This window comes from Rhinolophus sinicus, linkage group LG09 (genome assembly GCF_036562045.2).
Source record: "Rhinolophus sinicus isolate RSC01 linkage group LG09, ASM3656204v1, whole genome shotgun sequence".
In the NCBI taxonomy this organism is placed as follows: Eukaryota; Metazoa; Chordata; class Mammalia; order Chiroptera; family Rhinolophidae; genus Rhinolophus; species Rhinolophus sinicus.
The window spans coordinates 42,301,231-42,319,203 of NC_133758.1; the positions used below are offsets into that span (position 1 = coordinate 42,301,231).

The 17,973-nt window shown below is 38.7% G+C and overlaps 1 protein-coding gene across 6 annotated transcripts in view; it reads right to left on the bottom strand.

Annotated features, from left to right (window-relative positions):
* Positions 1 to 7,745, bottom strand: part of GREB1L (GREB1 like retinoic acid receptor coactivator) — a 255,559-nt gene extending 247,814 nt beyond the window's left edge. For 3 of the 6 annotated variants that reach the window (XM_074340250.1, XM_074340245.1, XM_074340246.1), the window contains exon 1: positions 7,557 to 7,745. The gene's annotated coding sequence lies outside the window, so the exon portion shown is untranslated. The remainder of the gene's footprint in view (positions 1 to 7,556) is intronic. The other 3 variants (XM_074340251.1, XM_074340252.1, XM_019741202.2) reach the window with 3 other exon arrangements.
* Between the last annotated feature and the right edge of the window lie 10,228 nt (positions 7,746 to 17,973).

The window sequence follows — 17,973 nt, forward strand, 5'->3', positions numbered from 1 at the left end:
GATAAGTGGGAAGGTGAGGGGATTAGAAAGCACAGTGAGTAACCACAAGATTGCCACGGGGATATGAAAGTCAATTTGGGGAATGTAATCAATAATGTTGTAAAGATTTTGTAGGGTATCCGATGGACACTTGTCTTGTTAGGGAGACCACCTCAGAGAAGATGTAGATGCCTGATCACTGCACTGTACACCTGAAGCTGAAGCTGAACAATAATGAATGTCAACTACAATTTATTTATATATATATATATATATATATATATATATATATATATGGTTACAAGAAGCGGAGTACAGCATTAGGAATAGAGACAGTGGAAATGTAATGGCTGTGTGCGATGTCAGAGGGATAGTGGACAGGGGGGAGGAGGGTCGTAACTGTGTGAGGGTATAAATGATAAATGTCTAACTATTACATTGTTTTGTGCACCTGAAACTAATTAAAAAGTTTAAAAAATAAATAAAATACAACATATTTTACTCATTTTCTTTTGCTTATTATTTGATTCCCCATAAAGACAAAGATATTTGTTAATTTCTTCACTGCAGCATCTGAAGCACCTAGGAGGGTTATCTGGAACCTCAGAGTTCAAGGAGATTTCTCTTGGCCAACATAAAACAAATGAAGATTGAAAGATTCAGTGACAGAAGGCAGATACAGCCAGTTAAGTGGAGAGCTCTGGCACTGCCAGAGATCTGATTCATTTGGCTTGGAGTGAGGCCTGAGATTCTGAATTTCTAACAGAAACACAGGTAATACAGACTCAGCTTTGAGAGCTGTCAAGTGCCTCTGCTCATTTTCTAGTGAAAGTCAACCTATTCTATTATATGAGAACAGCTGTTGGTTAAAAAGGGAAAACTTTGTTATACACATATGAATTTGTCAGTAAAGAAAAATTATTCCCCTAATCTCTATGTACCTAAGCTACCTACTCAAATAAATAAAATGATTCTACTACAATATGGATATTTTCACTTAACAATTATATCATGGATATTTATTGAACCCTAATTTTTAATAAAAACATAATGTTTAGTTTCTAATTTTTTTACTCTTATAAATAATATTTCAGGTGACATTTTTATTATACGCCTTTGTGCATTTGTTTAATTATTTCTTTCTAACAAATTCCTAGAAGGGAAATTTCTGAGTCAGAGTTTAGACCACACTGTCCATACAACTTTCTTCAAGGATGGAAATGTTCTTTATCTGCACAGTCCAATATGGTAGTCACATGCAGCTACTGAGCACTTAAATGTGACTAGTGCAACTGACAAACCGAATCTTTAGTTTTATATAATGTTAATTAATTTAAATTTAAATAGTCACATGTGGCAAGGGGATAACATATTGAATAGAGCAGGTAGAAACATTTAAAGTATCAATAAGTGATGCCAAATTGCTCTCCAGAGAAGTTGTAATTATTTGCATTCACTCTACAGTGTATAACAATAACCACTTCTTTACCCCATTGCCAACACTAGATATTATCAATCCATTGAATCTTTATAATCTGAAAGTTGAAAAACGTCAGTGTGGTTTTCATATTCATTGTTTTCTTTTTTTATATGGCTTTTTATTAATAATGTTGAACAGAATTGTTTTATCTGTAATATTGATTCAAACGCAAATATTCGTACCCATTTTAATTAAATGAGAGGTTGGAAATTAGGTGGCTTCCAGATTTGTTTTGTTGGGTTCATATGTTTTGTTTTGTAATTTACTGCCGATATTTAAATTCATATAAAAATATGAGTTTCCAGCTCCAATTGAAAAATCAAATGATCTGGCAACAGTGACCCACAGTACCACAGGGCAAAAATCAATGGAGCCTCAGAAATGCAGCCACCTTCAGACTTTCTTGTTCACTAGAACTCATCATCCTCTATTATTTTATAGGGGTACTGCTTCACTCACTCAGATTACCTGCTTGGCCCCTACAAGTACCTGATTTACAATTCCTGCTTTGAAATAAATTTTGAAAGATTAAAAGGCAAACAGCATCTAATAATAACTTTCATTTCATACTCAGCATGCGTAAGTGATGTTATGATATTTCTGGATTATTTTATAACATTCAACTAGCAGAAGAATACTTTTCTAGCGGTTGATGACATTTCCTACCTCGCAGAGCAGTGGTTCAGTATCAGAAGGGTTGTTAACATGCAGATCCATAGGCCCCAACCCCAGAGTTTCTGATTGAATGGTTGGGTTGGGCCCCAAGAATTTTCATGTAACCTCGAGCTGCAAGTACAGCTCCATAATGAGATGAGATTTTCTCGAAGATATGGACACTCCTGGGTAATGTTGACAACATAATATAAATTTGTACACCCTTTTTTTCTAACACATCTCCACATTTATTATTTCACTTTATCTTCAAAACAATCCTACTCAGATGGTTGACAATTAGAACAGTAATTGTTAATCCTGTTTTATAGAAGAAAAGTAAGGTGCAGCAGTTAAGAATCTCCCCTAAACACACAAGCAGCTAAAAGAGCCAGAACAAACAGGTTTCCTACCTCCTAACCTAGGTCATATAGGCAAACACAACAATCCAGGACACAACTGGAACTTGATTCTCCGGACTGGTGCCATAAACGTGGAACCATGCCCAGGAACAGAGATACATTCACAGCAACAAGCATTTATTTATCAAGTTCTGATTACGTATTAATCTATGCTAATCATACCTATAGTCTCTACTGTAGGAACTTTTGAAGACACTCAAGGAGCACAGAAAAAAATAAAAAATAAAATCGGAAACCACTACCTTGAAAACATAATGAATTCTCTATGACATAGGACAAAAACAAATGTGCTCAAGGGGTGGGTAGTAGGGATAAATACAGAGTTGGGTAGAAGAGAGGAGTCACTGTGGGAGCTTCACATCTGGACTTGGAGGAGTTGCTATCGCCAGTCAGTCAAGAATGGGAGGGAAGGAAGAGTACACAATAGGGAGACCTCCTGGGGCTCTGCAACACAAAGAGCTGCTGTTATCCACGTTGGGTGTGTGTTTGCCAGAAATATCAGGGCTGCTGGAACTCTAGAACTTACAAGGGCATGCTTTTGTGTAGTCTAAATTACCTTGACTATGTAAGAATGCAAGTCAGAGGGCATAACTTCATTACCCATTTGTAGCCAAAAGATAACACGATTAGGAATCATGAAACTTTCTCTGATTTTTTTTCCCAAGTTTTGAGAAGCATTCCTAGTAAAAATCCACCAAACTGTGATCACAATACTAATTATATAAATCAGCCCTTCAAGAGAAAAAAGGAGGGTTGCATTTTCATTTAAGTAGAATTGATACATAATATTCTTTACTAATTTTAAGATAGTTTCCTAAGATTAAAAATAATAACTAATAAAAATTACTGTAGAGTGAGAATGCAAGAAAACTACAATTAATTTGAAAGAACCAATGAGAAAATTTGGTTCTTTAACTGACTTGTCCTGTATGCCGGTCTTACAGTTTAGTTCAAAATGACTGAGGGGAGGAAGCTTCCACCACTCTAGTATGTAGGAAACTGTAGCAATACTGCTGGAAAAAGACCTCTCACTTTACACAAGACGAAAGAAATACAAATCAAAACAAAGGGATACAATTTTACACTTATCAAATTAGCCACAATAATGTAAATGTTTTAAAATAACATAAGCATACATACATATTGTTAATGAAGTATATAAATTTACATAATCCTTTTGGAAAGTAATTTGGAAAATTACCAGAAATTGAGAATTTTCATAATAAAAATAAGAGCTGACATTGATGTGTTTTCATGTATTCCTGCTTTTCACCTTAACGACTTTGTAGAGATCTGTTACTACACCCATTTTACAGACTAGAAAGCTCTGATAAAATAAGTTATTGCCTAATATTGCCAATAAGTGATGGAGCTAGGTTTTACACCCTTTAATTTTAGAACCTTTTGAACCTTTAATTTTAGAGCCCACCCATTTTACAACCACACTATACTGCCTCTGTAGGGAAACAATTCTAAGGAAGTTTCAAAAATAAGAAGAAAGTTACATTCACAAAGACGGTCATTATGTATTTTTAAAATACTGGAAAATCTCAAAATATGGGAAGGGCTAAGTAAATTATGGTATGATACACTAATTACAAATAATAGGAAGTAAATTATAGAAAAATATTTATGAAAAATCAGAGTAAAAATGTCTGTAATATGATAAGACATCTGTAAAAATACATGTTCATATGGCAAGATTGAGAAGAAAGCTGGGAAAAATAAAAAAAACTATTGTATTTTAAAGGAATTTCACCACTAGTACTTGATTTTCTTTTGTTTTTGTCAATTTTGTCAATCAAGATTTACTCTGAACATCCTTACAAATCTATTCTAGTTCATATTCCTATCATCCCAATAACAATTCCTAAAACTTCACTATAATTTATTTATATTACAATCTTATTCAAAATAATTACATAATACTCTTTAATGGTGATTCTGAAGCTTTAAAGTATGAGATCTTCTTAACATCAATGATTTTTCAATCATGACTCACAGTGTACTTTTGAAACCCCTTAACTGAGATCACATTATAGTGACGAAAATCAGCTAATTCTTTTTACTATCATAATCTTGCAATGACTCCTCAGCTCCCTGTGTCCAACCTGGAATCATCAGCCCAGACGTTGCAGGTGTTTCAGAGATTAGAAAAGTTTCCTACCAAGAACATGATCTCTAAGTGAATATTTATAAAGTAAATAAAATATCTTAGCCATAAGGGATATTCATATTCTATATACTTTTGAGAATTACTAATTATGTCAGTCCCTTTAAAGCAGGTAAATGAACTTTATTATTACTTTATCATAAAGCAAAGTAAGAGTTTGGTAAGAATAATTTCCCTAAAAATGGCACCATAAGCTGTGAAGAAAAGTTACTCTCCTTAGCCATACAAGGTCCATCCAGCCCCGGGTTTGGCCTCTCTCAGTAACATGAACAGACATTTTGTGGGAAAACGTAAAGTAGCTGTTCTCCAATGGTATCAGTCTCACAAGAGCAGGAATGTACTTTAAACATATCTAACTTCCTCTTTACGAATCTACCATTCAGGAATTTACTTTGTCACTCCACTGTCTCATGCCCACAGGTCCAACTGGGTTACCCTTAGCCAGTCTTAGGATACCTACAGAAACTATTTTAATCACAGAATTTTGTAGTTAGAAGTACCCTAGAAGCCCCATAGTTCAATTCCTTTAGCTGAGGGGGAAATTAAAGCATTTTGAAGAAAGTGAGTTTATTTAGCTAGAGCACATCCAGGTCTGGAACTAAGAGATGTGAACAAATGTCTTAAACTTGGCCTTCATATTTCTCCCTTACCATTAAAATTTTTATATTATGTCAACAGAAGTATGCCTATGTCCTTTCAATGTCTTTAGATGTACAGTGCACTGGACAGAGTAAACTGTAGTTCTCATTCTCTACTTCCTAAAGAGTTTCAAGATGGAGGAAAAATTCAACAAAGTTTATTAAAAAACAAGCGTAGAGAAACTGGTGATGGGGTGGGGTGGAATAATAGTTTAATAGTTCTGCTTTCTACTGAATATTTGTTCTAAGATTTTTTTTTAGCATTCTGATTTCCAACTGTAATACGTGTCTGCCTTAGGCCAAATACAAGTTCTAACATCATCACGAATGGATATCAAAATAATATCTATCATCATTGATACATAGTTCATTCTTTACTTATATTCAATTCCTTCCTTCTTTTATTTCTGTAATGTAATTCTATTTTAGTAGGAGAGATATACAAGAAATCCCCACAGTGTTTGCCTCTGGGGAGGACTAGAGCATTGGGAGTATGGGGTAGGAGAGAGAGGGCTTACTTTACACAATTTGAATTTTTTACTCTATGCATCTTATTTCTCAACATACATTAATGAAAACTTTCCCTTTAAACACACGCCTATATGTGTATAATTCTATTATTATTTTCAATAAAACAATTATTTTAAATATTTTCTCGTTTAAATAAATTTTCAGTATTACAATTTGTAAAACCATACAGAAACATTCAGAGGGGGTGGCCGGTTAGCTCAGTTGGTTAGAGCGTGCTGCTCTTAACAACAAGGTTACTGGTTCGATTCCCCACATGGGCGACTGTGAGCTTCGCCCCCCACAACTAGATTGAAAGAACTGCTCCACTTGGAGCTGATGGGTCCTGGTAAAACACATTTAAATAAATAAAAGTTGAAAAAAAAAGAAATATTCAGAAAGAAAAAGAACTAACGCAGTCACAAAATTCAAAGCAGAATTCCAGCACATAATGTATAAGAAAACATAAAGAATAATGAGAGGTTTTTAAGGGGCCATTTAATTCAAAAACTTTCTGTGGAAAGCATTTAATTCAACAAGCTTTTTAGGTTTTAAAAAGAGATTTAAGTGGGAGTTCCCATCTCAAGGGGGAAGGAGTCTAAAGGTGTGAAAAACAGACATTAAAATTTGGTTTCAATCTTCTCGACAGAGGACAGAGGGCCCAGGTGGGTGCATAAGGACCTTGTAACAGTCACGGCTCTGAGAAAAGGAGCATAATTGAGAGTCCCTTCAGGATCCGTCCGCCTCAGAGGGATGCAGCAGCTGTTCGGGGGCAGATGAATGCTGTTCTGGACCTTACATGGGCTCGGTATAACCGAGAAACCCTACGAACTGAATCTATACAGATAATTTCTTTCAACAGAGCTCGGAAGGACTGAGGGCATTGATTTATTTTAACAAACCTGCTCATCATCACACCCTTGCCCGTCCGGGGCACACACCTCACTCACCTCGCTGTCTACTTGTGTCAGAGTCAGCTGTCAACACAACCCTTTGTGTCTCATTCAGAATAAGAATGGTCCTCAGACACACACCGAAAAATGGAAATGATGGCCGGAAGACGCGCGCGCGCGCGCGCTCGCGACAAAGTGACATTTCGTGTGGAGGAAAGACACCCAGGGACCCCGAGCAAACGCCCAGCCACCGCTGGACGCTCTCAACTTTGCCCAGCTGAGCTCTCTGCATCCTCTCCGAGTCACCTCCGCGCCTCCCTACCGGCTGCCCCCCCGCCCCCGCCACCCCCTTCACAACCCCTCAGGCTCCGGGGGACGGTCCCCGGCGCGCCCGGCGCCGCCTCCGCCTCTGCGCTCCCCGCCGCGCGGCAGCCTCCCTCATCCCACGCTCGGGCTTCCGCGCTCCCGCCACAAAGGCAGCGAGGAGAGCTCGGGGTGACAGGCCTTTGGCCTCCAGGCGCGGACCGCACGGGCACGGAGCCTCAGGGGGCTGACGCGAGGCGGCGGGGAAAAGGGGTTCGAATCTCGGCTGGCACGGGCGCCTGCCCTCGCCACGCAAACACGCTCGCGCTCACATCCTCGCTCCGCCTTCGTAGTCCTCCAGAAACAGTCCTCCGCAGCGCTTCCCCGCGCAGGCAGGGTCCACAGCCCGCCAAAGGGCAGCTCCTGCCGGGCAGGGGCGTGCGCTCGCGCCCAGCTCGCGACCTCTCACCTCCCGCCTCCCGGTGCCCCGGAGTCCCCACAGCAGCTCACCTGGCCCTGGCGTGGCGCGAGGGCAGAGGACCAGGGGGTGGCCCTCGCCTCCGCCGGGGCTCGTCTCCCCACCCCCAGTCCGGGTCCCAGCGCTGCGCTCCGCTCGCTCGGGCCGCCCTCCTCCGAGGTGCTAGCGCCGCCGGTGGCTGGCGTCTCTCTGGCAGGCGCGCTGACCGCGCGCTCAGTTCCCCGGGGCGGAGCGAGGCGGCGGCCACCGCGGCCGGAGGCGGATTCCTCAGGTGCTGCCCCTCCCGCTTCCCCAGAATCTCCGCGGTGGGGACCCCCGCACCCCCTCCCCAGCCCCGCCTCTGGGTCTCCTGCAGCCTCCGTGCCCGCGAGTGGTTTTAGGGTTCGCTTCCCCTCCTTGAGTGTCGTGGGCGCACATTGCCCTATGTACCCTCTCCCAGGACGCCCCTATCCATACAGTGGCGCCTTCAGCCCAGTGTTTTCACGCCTCCATTTCCAAACTCCCCGGTACAAATGATGGGTGTGGCCACTGTGGGGTGTGGAGAGTGGTGGCGTGGAGGGGGTCTTCGGGAGGGAGGATTTCCCCCCAGTGCGGCTGATGCGCGCAGCCAAGAAGAAAAATTATTTTCTTGCCGATTCCGCGTTCACTGAGTGCTCTCGCCTCATTGCGCGAGTGCTTTCTCTGTCCAGAGGACGGCAGCTAAAGGGCCTAAGCGTGAACTCGGCCTGGGCAATGGTGGGTCAAAACTCCTTGGCCTTTTGCAGGAAGGGGGGTAGGGCGGGGGCAGGAGGCGGACTAAACCAAACAACCCCGGGAGCTCCGGGTCAGGACGGACTTTTGCACCTCCGGGATGAGCACGCCCTCCCACCCGCGGACCCGGCCCAGCGCGCAGGGAGGCTGCTGGCTAGCCAGGCTCCGAGTCTCCCGGACCAAAAGGGATACTGTGCCCCAAGGGCAGCCACTTCCAGGGGACCCTGGACCTTGGAGGGTACTGCAGGAGCAAACGTTCTCGAGTGATGCTGCGGCCCGATAGTGATAGATTTAGCTCCACTCTTCACAGCTGGTGGGTTTTGTTATTAGAGATGTAGCTCCATTTTTAAAAAACTCATTGTTGCCAGAGGTAGGCGACTAGACTCCTTCCTTGACTGATTACCCACACTCTGGAAGAAGTATCTCCATGTTGGGTGTAGTGGAAGAGTTTAGGTAAAGGAAAGTTGATCTCTTTGTAGTGCCATTGGGGCAAGTAGAGTCCAGGGTAGGTCAGCATGTTCTTGAAAGTGGGGAAGCTACTGGGGTGCCCGGTCCCCGGCGGGTTGGTTATCGTTCTGTTGTTGCAGTATCATTGTCAGTTATAAAGACAGTTTCAGTTAAAATAGGTCTCATATGATCGCCAAGTCAGTACGTTTTGTTCGCTTGTCTTGATTTTTTTAGGAACCAAAATGCTTCCCCTCCCCCCTTTCTCTTGTGGTGGACACAGAGGGAATTTACTGGAAGTCTGGAATTTCCAGAAAATAACTGAAGGCACAGTTCAGTTGTGACTAGCAAAAGTAAGAGATCTGTTCGTGGTTTGGATTGTCATCTCTCCTTCCTCCATCCACAGGGAAGACATGCTAGTCAACTGCCAATTTTTAAAAAATCACTCTGTTCCTTGTGGGGATAAGGAACAGAAATGCTTTTTGTTTTGTTTTACAATTGAATCCCTATAGTCCAGTCTTTAAAAACACATAGAAACACTTCTCTGTGTCACAAGGGCAGGAAACATAGCTTTCTCAATCAGTGCTGTATTCCCACAGTTCTGGATCTTGCCCACAATACAGGCTTAGTAAATAAAATTGATATGGTTTTTTAATAACCACAACAGAGAAAGGTGCAGATGATTAGCAGTATAACTCAACATATGAAAAAGGAACCCAATGTGAGTTAACAAATTCACCACAAGAACTGGCCATATAGGTATGTGAAAAAGACAGAAGTAGAAACCTGAGATTACAAATTCACCTACTGAACACAAACTAAGCTCACAAGAGGTTAAAGCGGGTAAAAATCTTTTGAAAAATGCAATCCTTCACAAGGTCTCTAGAGTTAGGGAGAGGGAACACCTTCCATTTTAAAGCTAAGGAAACTAGGAACAATGAGCAGCCTTTTAAAGTAAAGGCACAGTTCAGTTTTCTCTCAGTTTAATTCAAGGACCATTTGTTGAGTGCCAATCACACTAGACTCAAATTTGCACAGTTCCTCAAGGACCTTAGACTAATATTACAGAACTCCGGTATCCATTCTTCATTCATTCAACAAATATTTATTGAGCACCTACTGTGAGCCAGATGGTGTAGTGGGAACTGGTAATTCATCAGTAAACAAGACAAGTCCCTAACAAGGTTAAAAGTTAGTGATGGTAATCTATGTTGTGGTAGATTGAAAACATTTTGATGACTCCTTTATTAGATAATATACTCTCTTGTCCTAAACTTATTTGTGTATATGCCTTGTCTCCCATGCAGGGTTTACATATCCCTCATCATGCCCAATAGACCTGTGATTGTAAAACATGACAGGGATAAAAAATGAACACTCTGTGGTTAGGCCCCATAGTTTTGAATCCTGCCTTTAAGACTTACTTATTATGTAACCTTGACCAAGTTACTTGATCCCCATCTTAGTGTCCCTATTTGTAGAATAACATAACAGTACATACCTCAGGGAGTAACTGCTGAATTGAGACAATGAATCTTGCCTAGCACACAAAATGTTAGCTGCCATCATTGTCTGCAAATCCCTCCACTCTTCCTCATAACAATGATTTCTAAGTGCCTCTCCATAGGTAGCCTGCATTAGAACCCAAGTTCAGTGGAAAATGTGAGACTCATAGCAGTCAGGGTCCTTATAAATAATAGAATCTTTCTGTGTAGTTATTGTGAAGATCCTCTGCCCCAGCAATGGGGGGGTTTTCCATGATTACCTCCTGGCTCTGCGCTCAAAGATCAACACTCTTTTGCATAAATTTCTGTGGCCCTTGGCTCCACACTGTGGAAGGCTCTTCCTTGTTCATTAGTCTCCATGGCCACGTTTGAAGTGGCATTGGGAAGTAAGCCTTCCTTGGAGACTTCACAGTTTTCACAACCTGTTTCCTGGGGTCCTGAGAGTTCTTTTACAGTTAAAGGTTTTTTTAAGGCCAGGCTTAGGGCTGGTTTGGCCATACAATTGCTTCAGACACTTAGTAGACTTTATACTTATTTGCTTCCATTGAGTTTCCTGTGCCAATTGTCACACCCAAAGTTCTTTTCTGGGCATAGTTTCAAGTACTTTATTTCTTTGCTTTCTCACCCTATTCTTTTTTCTCTCAACTTAAGGTTTGAGGCTTAATGGCCCAGCATCCTGTGCATCATCAACCATTATCTGCTATGAGGAAGGAGGGCTACTACTTTCCCACTCAGAGCCATTCACTGGAGGACAAAACCAGCGTCTAACCTACCACATCCATCCTCAGAGGGTAAGAACCACTGTAGGGAACTGAACAGTGGTTTCTCTAATTCCAGATGGAATGCCAGTTACCAATGCTGAATGAGCTAGATCTCCACTTATAAATATGAGCAGATAAAAATATCACTAATCATAAAAAAATCCATCATTTGAAAGAAGAGGACCAAGTTAGAGCAGATATTACTCACTAGAATGGAGTTAATGAAGGAAATAGGAGAAAACTTAAAAAAAAAAATCTTGTTGATGTTCTCAGTGAAATTTAAAGAGTGGCAGGTTGTCATGCAAATGGGGCAATCTAAGAACCAGAATGTCCTTGGAAATTAAAAAATGCATGAATATTTAAGTTGAAAAGACTATAGAAGTAGTTAATAGAGAAAGATACTGCAGAAAACTGAATTAATGAATTAAAAGACAATCTCAGAGAATCCTTCCAGAGTGCAAAGCAAAAAGATAAATAGAAATTATGAAAGAAGAGATAAAATATATTTTAAAATAGATCCAAGAGATCCAATTTTTATACATTGGACATTTTAAAAGCAAAGCAGAATAGACATTTCATATTAATATAATTGTAATATACAATATCTATTTTGTAGTATATAAAAATGGGTATTTGTATACTATGAAACATCATTGAAAGAAATTAAAGACCTAAATAAATGGAAACACATACTGTTGCTGGAGTTGATGACTTAATGTTGTTAAGGTGGCAGTACTCCCCAAATTGATCAACAGATTCAATACAATCCCTATCAAAATTCCAGCTACTTGTTTGGTTTTATTTGCAGCAATTGACAAGCTGACCCTATAATAATTTATATAGAAATACTAGGGACTCAGAATAGTTAAAACAATCTATTAAAAATAATAATAATAAGTCAGAAGACTGCACTTCCCAATTTTAAACCCCATTACAAAGTTACAGTAATCAAGACAGTGTGGTACTGGCATAAGGATAGACATATCCATCAATGGAATGGAATTCAGAGTCCAGAAATAAACCAATGCTTCTGTGGTCAATTGATTTTCAGCAAGGGTGTCAAAATAATACAACTACAATGGGAAAAGAATAGTCTTTTCAACAAATGGTGCTGGTCCAACTGAATATCCACATGCAAAAAAATGAATTTGGATATCCACCTTATAGCAGATACAAAAATTAAATCAAAATGGATCTTAGATATACAGTAGTCCCCCTTATCTGTACGATATACATTCCAAGACCCCCAGTGGATGCCTGAAACCACGGGCAGTACAAAACCACACACACACACACACACACACACACACACACCATATATATATACACACACACACACACACACCATATATGTCTTCCTGTACATACACACCTATGATAAAGTATAATTTATAAATTAGGCACAGTAAGAGATTAACAATAACTAATAATAAAACAGAACACTGTAACAATATATTATAATAAAAGTTATATGAATGGCTTTGGGCTACTAAGTAAAATAAGGCTTACTTGAACAGGAGTACTGTGATACTGTGATAGTCAATCTGATAACCGAGATGGCTACTAAATGACTAACAGGTGGGGAATGTATACAGCATGCATATGCTGGACAAAGGAATGATTTATATCCCAGGCAGGACAGAGCAGAACAGCTCAAGATTTCATCACACTACTTAAAGCGGCATTCAATTTAAAATTTTAGAATTGTTTATTTCTGGAATTTTCCATTTAATATTTCCACAATGTGGTAGACCACAGGTAACTTGAGATTGTGGAAAGCGAAATCGCAGATAAGGGGGAACTACTATAATGTAAGAGCTAAAACAACAAACTTTTTGTAGAGTTGTTCGACACTGGGTTAGGCAAAGGTTTCTTAACATGACAACAAAAGCACAAGCAACAAAGGAAAAGCTAGATAAATTGATTTATAAAATTAAAAACTTTTGTGTATCAAAGGACAAGATCAAGAAAGTGAAAAAGACAACCTACAATATGAGAGGAAATATTGGTAAATCATATATCTCATAAAGATCTATTATCCAGAATATATAAAGAACTCTTACAACACAACAATTAAGACAAATAATTCAAATGAAAAATGGACAAAAGATTCAAATAGACTTTTCTCCAGTGAAGATATACAAGTGACTAATAATCATATAAAACAGTGTTCAACATAATTAACCACTAGGGAAATCTACATCAAAACCACAATATACCATTTTATATGCATTAGAATGGCAGTTAGAAAAAAACAAAAAGAAAAATAACAGGATTCATGCAATGAAATATCAGCTTTAAAAAGGAAGGAAATTCTAACACATGCAACAGCTTGGATGAACGTTGAAGACGTTATGCTAAATGATGTAAACCAGTCACAAAAGGACAAATACTGCATGGTATGAGGTACCTAGGGTAGTAAAATTCATAGAGACAAAACAGTGGTTGAACTGGGGCCAAGGTGGCCAGAGGGAGGTGATGAGGAGTTATTGTTCAATGGTATAGTTAAGGATAGGGTTACGGTTAGAGTTTCAGTTTGGGAACATGAGAAAAGTCTGGAGATGGATGGTGGTGATGGATACACAACAATGTGAATGTATTTAATGCCACAGAACTATACCCTTAAAAATGGTTAAAATTGTAAATTTTATGTTATGTATAGTTCACCATAATTTTTTTAAAAGCTCTAAAATTTCTTTTAAAGATATAATAACAAATGTAGCAAAGACATGGAGAAATTGGAACCCTTATACATTGCTGTTAAGAATGTAGATGTAAAATGGTGTAGCCACTGTGGAAAACAGTTTGGCAGTTCTTCAAAAATTTAAACCGAGTTATACCATGATCCAACAATTCCACTCCTAGCTATATACCCAAAAGAATTTAAAACGTATGTTCACACAAAAACTATACTTGAATGTTTATAGTAGCAGTATTCATAGTACTCAAAAAGTGGACACAACCTACATGTCCATCAACAGAAGTTATTGGTTCCCACAATCACATAAGCCAATTCCTTGAAAAATGTATGTGTGTATGCATGTGTGTGTGTGTTGAAAATACCTTTTTTTTTTTTTTTTTAAATTGTATCCTGTCTTTTCACTTTCTTTATGGTGTCTTTTGATGAATAGAAGTTCTTAATTTGAGCTTGTGTGTTTATAAATCTTTTACTTCTCATAGCTTATACTTTTTGTTTAAATCTTTCCCTATTCCAAAGTCTTAAAGACATTCTTCTATATTTTCGAAAATTTTTAAAGTTTTTACTTTCACATTTAAGTTCTTATTCCCACTGAAATTAATTCTTTAAAAATATGATATGAAGTAGTACTTCAATTTTATATTTTCCATATGGATGGCCAGTAATCTCGGCACCATTTATTGAATAGTGTTTTTTTTTTGTTTTTTCCTCCACTAATCTGAATACCCATCTGTCACTTATCACATTTCCATACATGTACAAATTTGTTCCTAGTTTTCTACTAGCCCATTATTTTAAATCTAACATTCTACCATTGACTTCTCATATGCTCGTATATTATTTAAATCCTTTAGATCTGTCTTGTATCATCAATTAATAAGAGTTGGCATCCTTCTAATTACCATATCCAATAGTCTTTTCTTAGTTCCCATTCTTTTCAACTTCAAGGCAGTATTTGACACACATCACTATTTCTTCCCTCTTAACACTGTCTCCTACTTTGGTTTTTATTGCTCTGTACTTTCTTGGTTCTCTTTTTACTCTTTCTTGTCTGGCTCTTTGATAACACCTCTGAAATTTTATCTCTCTCTACATTTGTTTCTTCGACAATTTCATGCACTTTTATATATTCAGTTATCTTATCTCGTCTTTTCTAACTCATCCACTCTTTTCAGAGGGAGGTCCACATCTCCAACAGATAATTAGATGTTTCGACATGTTTAGCTCTTTCTTAACTTAACATTGGGCCTTGAACTCAAGATGTCCAAAGCTTCTCAATCCTGCTTCTCTTGATTATACATTTTTTATTGTCATCATCTTCTTCCCTGTCAAATTAGATTCAAAAGTCAGAGTTATAATTTAGATTCTTCAGCTTCCCTTGTCTACCACCTTCAACCAATGGGCAAGTACTACAGATTGTTCCTCAGCTATGTTTGTTTCAAGAAATTCTTACTTTTCTTTTCTGACCCTCTCCCTCTAGTTCAGAACTGTGGGTGGGTAAGGGGGCTTCCAAGATGAGCCAGAAGCCCAGTGAGATGACTAAGCTAATACCTTACCCTGATGGAATTTTTTAAAACTCTTTTATGTTTTACTAATAAATAAGTTTTGAATCAGTCTATTTTTCTCTATCCCTCTTCCCATGCCAGTCTAGCAGTCAGCAACATCCTTTCACTGGACCACTCCATTAGATGTTTGGCTAGCTTTACATCCACTCAGGCCTACCTACAATCCAGTTTTCCCCACAGTAATCAGTCCTTAAAAATAAAAATCTGATCGTATCCCTCCCCTGCTTAAAAATTATACATGACAATTTTTACATAGGGCTAATGATATGCTAGACACTCTTCTAAGCTCTTTACATGTTTTAAATAATTTAATTATTAAAATTTTATGTGGTAAGTACTGTTATCCCCATTTTACAGAAAAGGAAACTGAGGAACAGACAGGTTAAGTGATTTATTTTTCCTGGTCCCGCTATTAGTATGTAGTGCAGCCAAAATATGTGAACCTGGTAGTCTGTCTCCAGACTCTACCCTGCTTCTAAGAACATTTCAAGGGCTTCTCATTTTCCTTAAGAAAAGGTGAAAAATTAGCCTGATGGGATCTTAAGGCATATATGTTAAAGGAGAGGATCATCTATCTTCAGGAATAAAAAATCACAGAGAAAGGCTGTTGCAGGTTGAATTATGTCTTCCCAAAATCTGTTTGTTGAAGTCCTAACCCCCATTACCTCAGAATGTGACCTTATTTGAAAATAGGGTCGTTACAGCTGTAATTAGTTAAGGTGAGGTCAGACTGGAGTAGGGTGGACCCCTACTTCAATATGACTGAAATTTTCATACAAAGGGGAATGTGGACATGCACACACATGGAACACCATGTGAAGATAAAGGCACAGATTGGGGAATGTACCTGTAAGCCAAAGAACACCAAAAATTTCTATCAAACCACCAGAAGCCAGGCGAGAGGCATGGAACAGATTTTCCCTAACATCCCTCAGAAAGAACCAACCCTGCTGACACCTTGATCTTAGACTTCCAGCCTCCAGAACTGTGAGAATAAATTTCTGTTATTTAAACCACCCAGTTTGTAGTACTTTGTTATAGCAGCCTGAGCAAGCTAATACAGAGGTTTCTCAAGAGGCTTCATATTTATCACCATTTCAGGCATGGAGTCATAATTAAGACTGTTAAAAACTCTAAGGAATTTTTTTTTGCCAGTACAATTTTTTTAAGGTATAATTGATACAGCATTATAATAGTTTCAGGTGTACCACATAATGATTTGATATTTGTATATATTGTGAAATGATCACCATAATAAGTCTAGTTAACAACCATCACTATACATAGTTACAGAATTTTTTTCGTGATGAGAAATTTTAAGACCCACTCTCTTAGAAATTTTCAAATGTGCAATACAGTATTATTAACTATAGTCTCCATGTTGTACATTACATCCCCATGACTCACTTGTTTTATAATTGTTAAGTTTGTACCTTTTGACTTCCATCATCCATTTTGCCTCCTCTCCACCCCTTGCCTTTTGCTACCACCAATCTATTCTCTGTATCTATGAGCTTGTTTTTGTTTGTTTGTTTTTAGATTCTACATATAAGTGAATCATACTGTATTTGTCTTTCACTGTCTGACTTATTTCACTTAGTATAATGCCCTCAAGTCCATTCATGTTGTCGCAAATGGCAAGATTTTGTTCTTTCTTTATGACGGACTATTCCATTGTACATATATATAACCCACGTTTCTTTATCTATTCATCCATTTAGTGGACACTTAGGTTATTTCGGTATCTTGGCTATTATAAATAATGCTGCAATGAACATGGAGTTGTATATATCTTTTGAGTTGTGTTTTCATTTTCTTTGGATATGCCCAGAAGTGGAATTGCTGGATCATAAGGTAGTTCTATTTTTAATTTTTTGAGGAACTTCCATACTGTTTCCATAGTGGCTGCACCAATTTACATTCCCTTAAACAGTGCACAAAGGTTCCTTTCTCTCCTCCCCAACATTTGTTGTCTCTTATCTTTTTGATAATAATCATTCTGACAGGTGGAGGTGATATCTCATTGTGGTTTTGACTTGCATTTCCCTGATGATTAGTGATGTTGAGCTTCTTGTCATGTACCTGTTGGTCATCTGTATGTCTTCTTTGGAAAAATGTCTATTGAGAACCCCTACCCATTTTCAAATAGGATTATTTGGATTATTTTTGCTATTAGGTTGTATGAGTACTCTATGTATTTTGGATATTAGGAATTTTTTAACTTTGTAGCTTTTCTATGTTTATTAGATTCTTAGTGATTACATGTTTTAAATGAAGTTTAAAAAACATGAGGTCCATAAGACATAAGGACCACGTTGTTTGCTATTGGGTATCTGACGAAGAGGGAATTTATGAAAACTATGCTTCTTACTACAGGTAGTCTTGTGTGTGGGGGGGAAATAAATAACAAAAGGACGCAATGACAATGGCAACATAAAAAAAGAAAGACAAAAAGGCTGACACTGGGGCCTGCCATAAATGAATGAATGAATGAATGAATGAATGAATGAATGAATGAATGAATGAATGGAGAGAATAGGGAGTTGCTTGCGCCTAAGAGCCTAGAGGCTTCCCTGGTTTCCCAACACCTTTAACTTCTCTTCTCCAGAGAACCGCAGCAATCTTTTAGCGGGCCTTTTGTATCTCCTGTTTTTGCTCCTGCCATTTCTTCAGCCTAAATGCTCATACCTCTTCTTCAACTACCAGAGCTGGGACTAGGGATGGGG